Source organism: Calidris pugnax, unplaced genomic scaffold (assembly GCF_001431845.1).
Source record: "Calidris pugnax isolate Ruff unplaced genomic scaffold, ASM143184v1 scaffold8, whole genome shotgun sequence".
NCBI lineage: Eukaryota > Metazoa > Chordata > Aves > Charadriiformes > Scolopacidae > Calidris > Calidris pugnax.
The window spans coordinates 24,237,628-24,247,473 of NW_015090830.1; the positions used below are offsets into that span (position 1 = coordinate 24,237,628).

The following is a 9,846-nucleotide window of genomic DNA, read 5'->3' on the forward strand; positions in this document are numbered from 1 at the left end:
GCAATTTCGGCTGAAACCACAACACAACTGCATCTATAACCGCAGCGGCCACTGCCAAGTACAGAAGCGGTACCGCAGAGTTAACTACTCTCCCCCTCCCCAGTGATGGTCCCCATCCTCTGGCTGAGGCAAAGTGGTGAGACACACAGCAGAATGGGCAGAGCTGTTGCCTGCACACTGTAGGATCTCCACGGAGAAGCAATGCAGCCGTCTCCAGGGCTCTTGGATTTCATATGAATTGCAGTCAGCCTAAAAACTAGACCTGACAACCCAATTTACACTGTCAAAGGCTTTACGCTCCCCAGAGGAATTCTTTACGCACCTTCAGAGGCCAATAAACAGGCTAATCGTTCCTCAATTTGATTATTACACTGTCAAGACCAGGGCAGGATATACTTCAGGATGCCATAAGAAACAAAGATTAAGCCGACAGGCAGCATGTTCTTCCCCGATGTCACGACTATCAGTACAACCCAACACATCCTAATTATCACAACACCTCGCAAGGACAAGTGCAATTAACAGGGCTGATGATCCCAATGGTGTTTAGCACGTAAGTCTCTGGGGTGGGGGCAGGTATTTGCTGTGAAAAGGCACAGCTGTAGCATTCCTTCTATCAGGGACCGGGGCAGCCACGCTCTTGCCTCTTTCAATCACCTGATTCATGTATCTTTAAAAACAATGTCTATAAAATAGCTGAGCAACACTCCTTCCCATTAAAGTTAATAAATCACTGAGGATGTTCTTTCTTAGAAACAGCAGCCTAAAATAAAATTGAGAGATCCAGATTTTTTTTTCAGATGGTAGGGTGCCATTCTTCAAAATGGCTACAGCAGCAATTTCATATGCATCCTTCATTAATGTACACACTAGTAATGCAGGCAGAAGTTGATACACAAATACAATGCCATAAAACTTCTGTTTTCCTCTCAGGCATTTTTTAAAAGCAGAACACAAGCAAAATGTATATACATCTAGTATTCTTTTACACAATACAAATAAATTGAAAAAAAACCCAGCCAACTAAATAGTAAGCAAAAACCCCTAAAGCTTACTAAAAAGAAGTTGATTATAGGACTGAATAATCAAAGATGAACAAATACAGAATCACAGAAAAGTTATGTTAGAAGAGACCTCTAGGGCAGTGGGCTCCAAACTGTTTTGACTGCACACTGCTATCAGTAAAAACTTTTTGAGCACGAATCCCCAGTACTTGTATCTTTATTTATAAATTATATACAAGTACTACTGAAGTTCTAACATTTTCTTCCTGCACTCCCATGGATTGTCTCGCACAACCCCTGGGCTGTGCACAATCCACTTTGAAGAACACTGCTCTAGAGATCATCTAGGCCAGTGCCCCGCTTCAAAGTAAAAATAAGTTGTTTGAGGCCCTGTCTGGTTTAGTTTTAAATATCACCAAAGACAAAGGTTCTCCACCCCCTCTAGACAGGAAAGTGCTGGCAGTTCTCAATGTTGAAAAAAATTTTTCTTTTGTCAAATTAGAATTTTCCTTGCTGCAACTTTTGACCCTTGCCTCATCCTTTTGCTGGGCAACACAGAGAAAAGTTCAGCTCGGTCTTCTCTGTTACTCCATCTGCAGCTGAAGAGAGCAGTTTGACCTGCCCTCTCCTGCTTAGCCTTTAAGGTGAAGCCAACCCAGTCCCCTAAGCTTCTTTCTGTGTCATAAGCCCTTTAACGTGTTGTTGACTCTCTCCCATTGGTAAACCATAGAATCATAGAATCATAGAATGGTTTGGGTTGGAAGGGACCTCAAAGATCATCTAGTTCCAACCCCCCTGCCATGGGCAGGGACACCTCCCACTAGAGCAGGTTGCTCAAGGCCACATCCAGCCTGGCCTCTCTCTTGTACTGGGAAGGACTCAAAACTGGACAAAATATTCTAGATGCAACCTTAGAGATGACAAGTCAAGGAAGATGATGTTCCTTTGATGTTACTAGCCCAGCCTGCACAGTCAAAGCTCATCACCAAAAGGGAGTACTGCTGACTCATCATCAACTTGCTATCCACAGGAGATGCATGGCCCTTTCCTGTAGTTGCTTTCTAGCCTACCTGTGCCCAGACTGTACCAAGACACAGCTACTGTGTTTCAGGTGCCCAACTTCATATTTCTCCTTGTTGAGCTTCATGGGGCTTGAGTCAGCCTATTCCTTCAAGCTGTTGAGATTGCTTTGAAAGGCAGCCCTGCATATCCCCTGATAACGACAGTTTGGCTTCAGTACTGGGCCTGGATAAGGCTGCATCCTATGCCATCAGCCACGTTACTGATGAACATATTAAAAAGTATCAGATCCAGTACCAAACCCTGAGGACCACCATCCATAAATAGGTGCCAGTTACATTTCAACCAATTGACCTTTTACTTTCCACTGAACAAGCCAGTTTTCTGTCTGCTTTGTAGCCCACAAATCCAGTCCCTACCTTCCTTAAGGGTATCTTCCTCCCCATATCTACCACAATTCTTCCAATCTCACCTACAAATATGGAAGTCTTTGCTGAAAGCAAGACAAATGATAATAACCGCTCCTCCTTCATCCACACAGCCAGTTATTTCACTACTGAGGCAAAGGGGTTGGTTAAATATGATTTGCCCATATTAAATCCATGTTGGTTATTCCCAACCACATGTATCAATTTCCATTTCTCAACAAGCTTTGGCTTTCCCAGGTCCATCCCTGCACACTCAGGCTATGTCTCTATACTGCTCCTTAGCAGTTCATCCCCCACCTACCACACTCTGCCTCTTTTAGTATGAGGTCAGGAGTCCTCTGTTCAAACCAGCCTCCTACTAGGCCTGTTTCTTTTCTTGTACATGGGGACAGTTCTTGTGCTTTGAGGAAGATGCCCTAGGAGATGATCTCCTGTGTTCCTCTGCACTCTGGGGCAGCTTTGGACAGGCTCCTGCCTACCAGTTTCCCGAAGTCCACTCTCCTGAATTTCAGTATTTTTATTTTCTTATTTTCCATCTCTACCTTTTTAAGGGTCTTAAACCCTATCATCTCATGGCCACTGCAACTAAGACTGCCACTATCTCATCCCCAACCACTTCCCCTTTATTCATGAGTACAAAATCCAGCAGAATGCCTCTCCTAAATGTGTATCCCCACTACCTACACCAAAAAATTGTCTCCAGCACACTCCAAAAATCTCCCAGATTGTTTGTGCTCCAGCATGTTGCCCTGGGTAATTAAAGTGTATTTACAAACAACTATTTTTAACTCCCATTTATTTATAATCTCACATTAACAACTGTTCCTCGGCACTGAGCTGACCACCAGGAAGTCAGGAAAACGCCCAAGAATCCCTTATGTTGTTGGGATGACTTTTTGCCTGAGAAATCTGTTGGATAAACAGATTCCTTACACTGCAGCACAGACCAGAAATATTATCTTGTGGCCTAGGTGGCTGACCTCAGGCCACTACCAACAGACACCAGAATCACAATGCAACATCTTGTGAACCTGACGCAAAGTTCTACAAACATGTAAGATGAAAAAGAGGACTGAATTGTGAGCAATTGACTATTTACTGCACATAAGTCTTACAGTTAAAAAGTTTCAACAGAAGAAAGTGCTGGCAGCTTTAATAAAAATCAGATAAATCCACACCTGTTTGTGGTTCAAGACTGCAGGAATTCTGACCTTGATTCTCTGCCATAGTCCCTTTACAGTGCTCCACCAGCATAAAGGGACCGTGATCCAGGTGGATCTATTTGGTAGGTTGTGACAGCAGGGAGTCCTGACTCTCTAGTGCCCTGTAAGGGCTCTCAGAGCAGTTCTGAAGCTGATGAAAGGTAACTAGTATTTGACACCTTAACACAGAAAGGAAGATTTGCCAAAGCTCCCATAAAAGAAGCCACATCGTTGTTACAACCATCCCCAAAGAATTATGCTGTACACTTGAAAGAAATTGGGGAAAGAAAAGCAACAAACAGCCTGTGATCCTTAAAAAAAAAAAAAAAGCCATTGATTTAAAGCTCGATCAATACCTGGTCCAGCGGAACTTCTACACGAGTATGTTCATCTTCCTGCACTTCAGCTGCCCCCCACACTTCAGACCCCTCCTCTCTGGCTTTGTAAATATCTTCACCTGCGATGGGAGAGACACAGAGTGGAAGGAAGTGAAGGCCAATTGTGACACTGTGTGGCACAACTGCAAACTGCATTCAATGTTGTTTCTCAGAGCAGGTTTCTGAGCTGACCCACCATTCCCCGTACAGTTATTTTAATGAAGTTTTCAATCTCTCATTATTGTCAATTTGTTTTCCTTTCCTTTTTAATAACAAATACTTACATGTTACACCATTTGGGGAAGGCAAGAGAGAAGAGGGAAGAAAAACAAAGACTAAACAAAGCCCTGTATCTGAAGTTCCTTCACTTCTGGCAAAGGTCAGGAGCCAATCTGAATTTAATACATTACAACAACAACATATTACTTCTATTTCTAAAGTCAATGATAGTACCTTCTAGTAAATAGCATTATAACACACATCTAGCAAAAATCTCAGGCTCTGAATCAACAATAAATATGGCGAAGCTCAATGATAGTACCTTCTATTAAATAGCATTATAACACACATCTAGCAAAAATCTCAGGCTCTGAATCAACAATAAATATGGTGAAGCAGGACAGGAGTAAAAGATTAACAGAAGCAGTTGGGGAATGCTACTCCCCACCCTTGGGCACGTGCAAATAGAATTATAGCTGAAACTCCACATCCCCATTAAAAAAAGCACATACTGCTGGCTAACAGGCTTAATGGTTAGAATGATGTTCAATTCTGCAAAGACTTTACACCACTTAGAGTAAGAGTAATTTTTTTCCCACAAATCTAAGTAATAACCAGGGATCTTTGAATTTTCTAATACAGATCTTTCATTCTCAGCTAACTAGGAAAGTGAAGATGGGTACATACAGAAGACCATTTCCAAGTGATGCACATTCCTGTCTCCCTTCCCCCAGGACTGAAAGCAGCCCCGAAATCAAAAGCGTAGGTTATTCTAACCCATCTCCCTCTCCATCCCTAAGACAGACAGATGGTCCTATGCTGATGTGTTCATATCCAGCATAATAAGTAACTACAATAAGAAAGAGGAAAAAAATATTTGTGTTGTTTTGGACTGTCTCTTAATTCTTCATAAGAGGATAATAACAGAACTCGATAATATCCACTGACCATGCAAATTGTTCTACATTGCTTGACACTGTTAAATGAACAGCCCTAGTGTAGCACTGAACTATTCACACCACCTTTGAGAAGGAGGAAAAATAATGTATAAAACCCCAAGACTTAGGGAAATCCAGAGTCCACCTGCATTGACTACTCTACAAGTTAGTTTTCCAGTTACCTTCTCATCACTACAAGAGCCAAGGAAGGAGTTTACCTGGGGAACAAAGTTCTGAGGCATACCATACCATACCACTGTAAATGGCTAACTGGAGGGGAGGTGCCAGCTCATCCGGGTGGCCTTAGACATCTACTGACGGGCCCCTGACTAGAGAACCAGAAATTAAAGCTGTTCTCCTAGTTTGAAATGAAGAGGCAGAAATGGGGAAGTCTCTGGAACATCACAATGATATTCCAGAGTGGTACCGCTGACAGCATCTCAGGAGAGAGATTTTCTGACGGACAAAGCAGCTTGAGTACCTGAGCATCAGTCCTGCTGGAACAAAAGATCTGACAAAAGCTCTATACTACTTATCCTCTGAAAATACCAGTGTTGGAAATACCACAGGGTTCTTAGCACCATTGCCTGGATTCTTATTCTAAACATCACGCACATCTTGAAAAAGGTCCCATCTTCACACTTAGCATGGAAATAATAATTTGTATTTTCTTAATTTTTTTTTTGTTGGTAGATTATTAAATATAATGCATCTGTTGTAGTATGTTCCATCGAAAACAACTAAGGACATCCAATATCTGCTGGCAGTACGGTAAAGCTTGGACAATCTACACGTACGTATCTCATTACAGCCCCCCTTTGATGAGACAAGTTTTTTGACAAATTCAGCAATAAAAACATGGAGCCGTGGAGAGTAGCATCAAAATGCATCTGAATGGGTGCTACTTGTACTTTTTCAAGTAACCTGTGCACTTCACATTTCCCATTTTTCTGAGCTCTCTAAGGCACAGAAGGTTCTGTTTCACTTACCTGATATTATGATTGTTGCCTCCCATCACAGATGTTTGATTGTGATATAGATTACCCCCATATTCTGAGAGGAAAACATAATCTGTTTCTTGAAAGCCACCATGATGCTTCTCCTAATTCAAGGCCTTCCCTTAAGCACCTAAGAAAATAAGCTTGTCCTACATTCCTTGGCTCACTGAACTATAAAAAGTCAAATCAGTGTCAGAGAGAACTGTGTTTAATATCACCATCATTCCATTTAGATTCTGTAATAATACCTTTGCCTTCAAGATGCCCAAGTCTTTCAACAGAAATGGTGATTGTCTGGCCTCTAGGGGTAAAAGGATTTTGATGCAGAGGTAATTCTCATCAGGTTTTTCTCAGGCAGGGCAAAAGTAGTACAAGGGAGATGAACATGTGTCAGCCCTGGAGGCCAAATCCACAAAATTCATCTCTAGAGTTGAGGATTCTCGATTTAAAGCACCTCTCCTTAGAAGAGCAGCCTCAGGGCTATGCTGAATAACCCAGCACAAGGAGACAGTTGTGCAGTATTTTCAGAAACCTTAATCATGAAACCAAGAGGAAGTGAGGGAGAGGGAAGAAGACGATAATTTTTCACCTGGGCCAGGCAACCAACTTTCCCATTCAAAACACTGTACCCAAAGAGCTAGAAACAGCGGGATTCCAAAAAGGAAAAACTGAAATCCCCTTGGGGTTTCCTCCAAGCACTTTCGAAGAGGTGTCTGCTCAGAAAGCTGGTTGTAAATGGAAAGAAATTAGTTCAAAAGAGCCTTCCAGCATCTCTCAAGGACACCAGCATTCATTGCCTTGCACAGGAAGCACTCTGAAGTGAAATAGCATCCCTGCTCTTCCACAGAGTGGAGGATGCCAAAACTAGATGCCAGGCTGCAATGGGAAAGAATAGAGACCACAGAAGTCACCAAAAAAACTTCAAGGACAGTGTTTTCAGACAAATGGGAAGTTATCCCATTTTTAGAACAACTATATTCTTTGCAGAAAACAAGTAGCTAAAGAATAGCACGTTTCAAATGCACACAACACAAAAGATCGTTAGTTGGTTTCTGAAGGAAGGGATGGCAGAAAAGATTTGTTTTCAGCAGGAAAATTGACAACAAAAGGGGAATGAATTATTTAGCTCTGCACAAACATGAGAGCATGGAAGACAAATGTCCAAAACACATGTACCATTAATAGTCAGGGAAGGAAGAAAAACACTTAGTTCTGAAATGTGCCAAGAGAGGTGAAGAAAAAAATGAGACTAACTGAAAAATGGGAAAGTTGTAACGCTTGAATAAAACTGGAATAAATAAAAATATCCAAAGAAAATGGCAAGGAATTAAATTAGTCCTACATTAGGACACATACTGTTGTCTTTTGGTACAATAGAGGGAAAAAAAGTACAAAAATTGTAAAATAATTTACAAAAAATTAACTTGATTAAATGGAGCAGTAAGAAAATAGCCTAAAATGTAAATATTATTAGTGTGTTGCTACCCTACTTCAGCCAGAAGTATTTACACTTTTTGTATGTGAATTTACGAATATTTGGAGAAAGGCAGCTGAGTGAAAGGCCAGCATCTTGCTTGTTTATGTGATTCTGTGTCAGGATCTTGTCAGCAGGAGTTTGTAGACCACATTAATCACTATTATCAGTGCTGTGAGTTACTCAGCACCTCCCAAGCAAATGTGTTAGCTTGGGCAATTTTGCCTGATATTTTATAGGTAATATTTCAGAAATGCTTTTTGGTTCAGGAAAAAAAAAAAAGCAAACCAAAAAAATCTTATTGATGCAATATTTCACATCTCTGTCTCTGAATCGTTAGTCAGTTTCTAGACAAATCTCTAAGGGAGGGAAAAACAAGAAGGCATTTTAGAAAACGCTATAAATTACACAGAAAAAACATTTTTGCAAGTTTTCATTCTATATTGTTATGGGGCTTACACTGCAATCTCTACTGAAGTTAGATACACTAAAGTTGAAAGTTGAAACACTGGTACCTAATATATGGCTAACCTCCAGAGCTAGCAGCAATGGAGCCACACAAACAGTATGAACAAGAGAACATTTTTCTGCAGAAAAAGGTGGTGAAATTACACGAGAGAGGATGTTCTCAGAAGGCTTAGCTCTTTGGAAATCAGACGCAGAGGCTATGGGTAGAAGAAAAGTAGAGTGGGTCAGGTCTGGATCAGAACCTTATAAAGGATGATGACTGATAAATAGGGCGTGGGGTTTCTGAATTTGTACGTGCCCAAGGCCTATTTCATAAAGTAAGTGGCTTGGTCCTCACTGGGTTTCATCATAGTTAAGAGAAGGTGGTACTGTGTTCCTATAGTACTTCTTAACCTCTGTGACTTCGTTGCAAATGGACAAATGAAACAAATTAAGACAATGTTAAGATCTCTGTAAACTATGCTTCTTGCATAATGGCTCTTAATAGCCAAGGATCTCCATCTTCAGAGTCACCTACTTTGTCCTGTCCCAATCCCTTCCCCATGCCAGCTCTGCTGGCTTTGCAGCCCCTGAGGATTCATTTGTGTGAAGGGGAGTCCACTGACCATTCAGGGGAATTTTCTAGATGTTTTACACTTCTGGCTAATCTCCTAATAGGTACAGAACAAAATGATTATCAGCAACAGCAAATTTGTAAGTGCCCAAACCATTTTGACTGACAACATATCACCTACATATTACATATTATCAGTTGTCTCAATACACAGATATTCAGTCTATTGTGCAATCACTCAGTTCAGTATGTACAGAAAGAAGCAATGAATCAATGCATATATAACTGCACAAAACTTGGCAAAAGTGCAAAGGTCATTTTCTGTCTGATGCCACTCAGTATTTCAGCTGGAATCCTTTCCTATACTTAGATAAACACGAAAGTTATATGACTTTATTAAACAGTAATTGAGTTACAGATTGAACTAACTCATAAGAAATATATATATTTTAAATAATTAAGCATAGCAATTAATGGCTCTTGTATAAGCTCCTTTCCCAAGTAGCATTAACCGTAGAACATTTATTGCAGCACAAATTACAACATTATGCAGTCATTAATGCATTTCAAATTTTAAACTGATTGAAGTTTAGCAGTAGGGATAAAAAAAATCATTGTAATAATAGCCTGCCCTGAATATTTTATGGAAATCAGAGGCATTTACTAACTGCAAGCTCTGTATGTAAGCAAGGAAGTTAATGTGACTATAAAAAAAAATTAATGTGACTTGCCACAGAGGCTGCCTCATAAAAACATTAAGTCAAATTAAAAACAAAATGTAAAAAATCTGTGGCTCATTAAATTGAATAGATTGCCACAAGGAATAGGGAGGACATGTGCATTTATGCTTATCTACAACATAATTTTCTTTTCTGTTTTTCTTTGGTTGTTTGTGTTTGTTGGTTTGTTTTTTTTTTTTCATTTCAAGGGTTTTTTAATTGTACAAGGCCCATTTCCAACAAAAAGCCTCTGCCTTGATGATAGGTTTGCATGTGTGTGTGTGCTTGTGACTTCTGCCATCAAGAAGTAACCGAGTTAAAAAGAAATTGTTAACAATATACATATGAAACTATTGGGAATATTAAAAAATATTCATTTTTCTTCACCTGACACTATTGCAGCCTCAAGCTTCTAAGCAATTAGTTGCTCTCTTCAGAAAATATTG

At 40.3% G+C, this 9,846-nt stretch overlaps 1 protein-coding gene across 1 annotated transcript in view; it reads right to left on the minus strand.

The window, feature by feature from the left end:
• Positions 1-4,124, minus strand: part of LOC106887391 (doublecortin domain-containing protein 2-like) — an 18,849-nt gene extending 14,725 nt beyond the window's left edge. The window contains exon 1 of the mRNA XM_014940877.1: positions 4,011-4,124. The gene's annotated coding sequence lies outside the window, so the exon portion shown is untranslated. The remainder of the gene's footprint in view (positions 1-4,010) is intronic.
• Between the last annotated feature and the right edge of the window lie 5,722 nt (positions 4,125-9,846).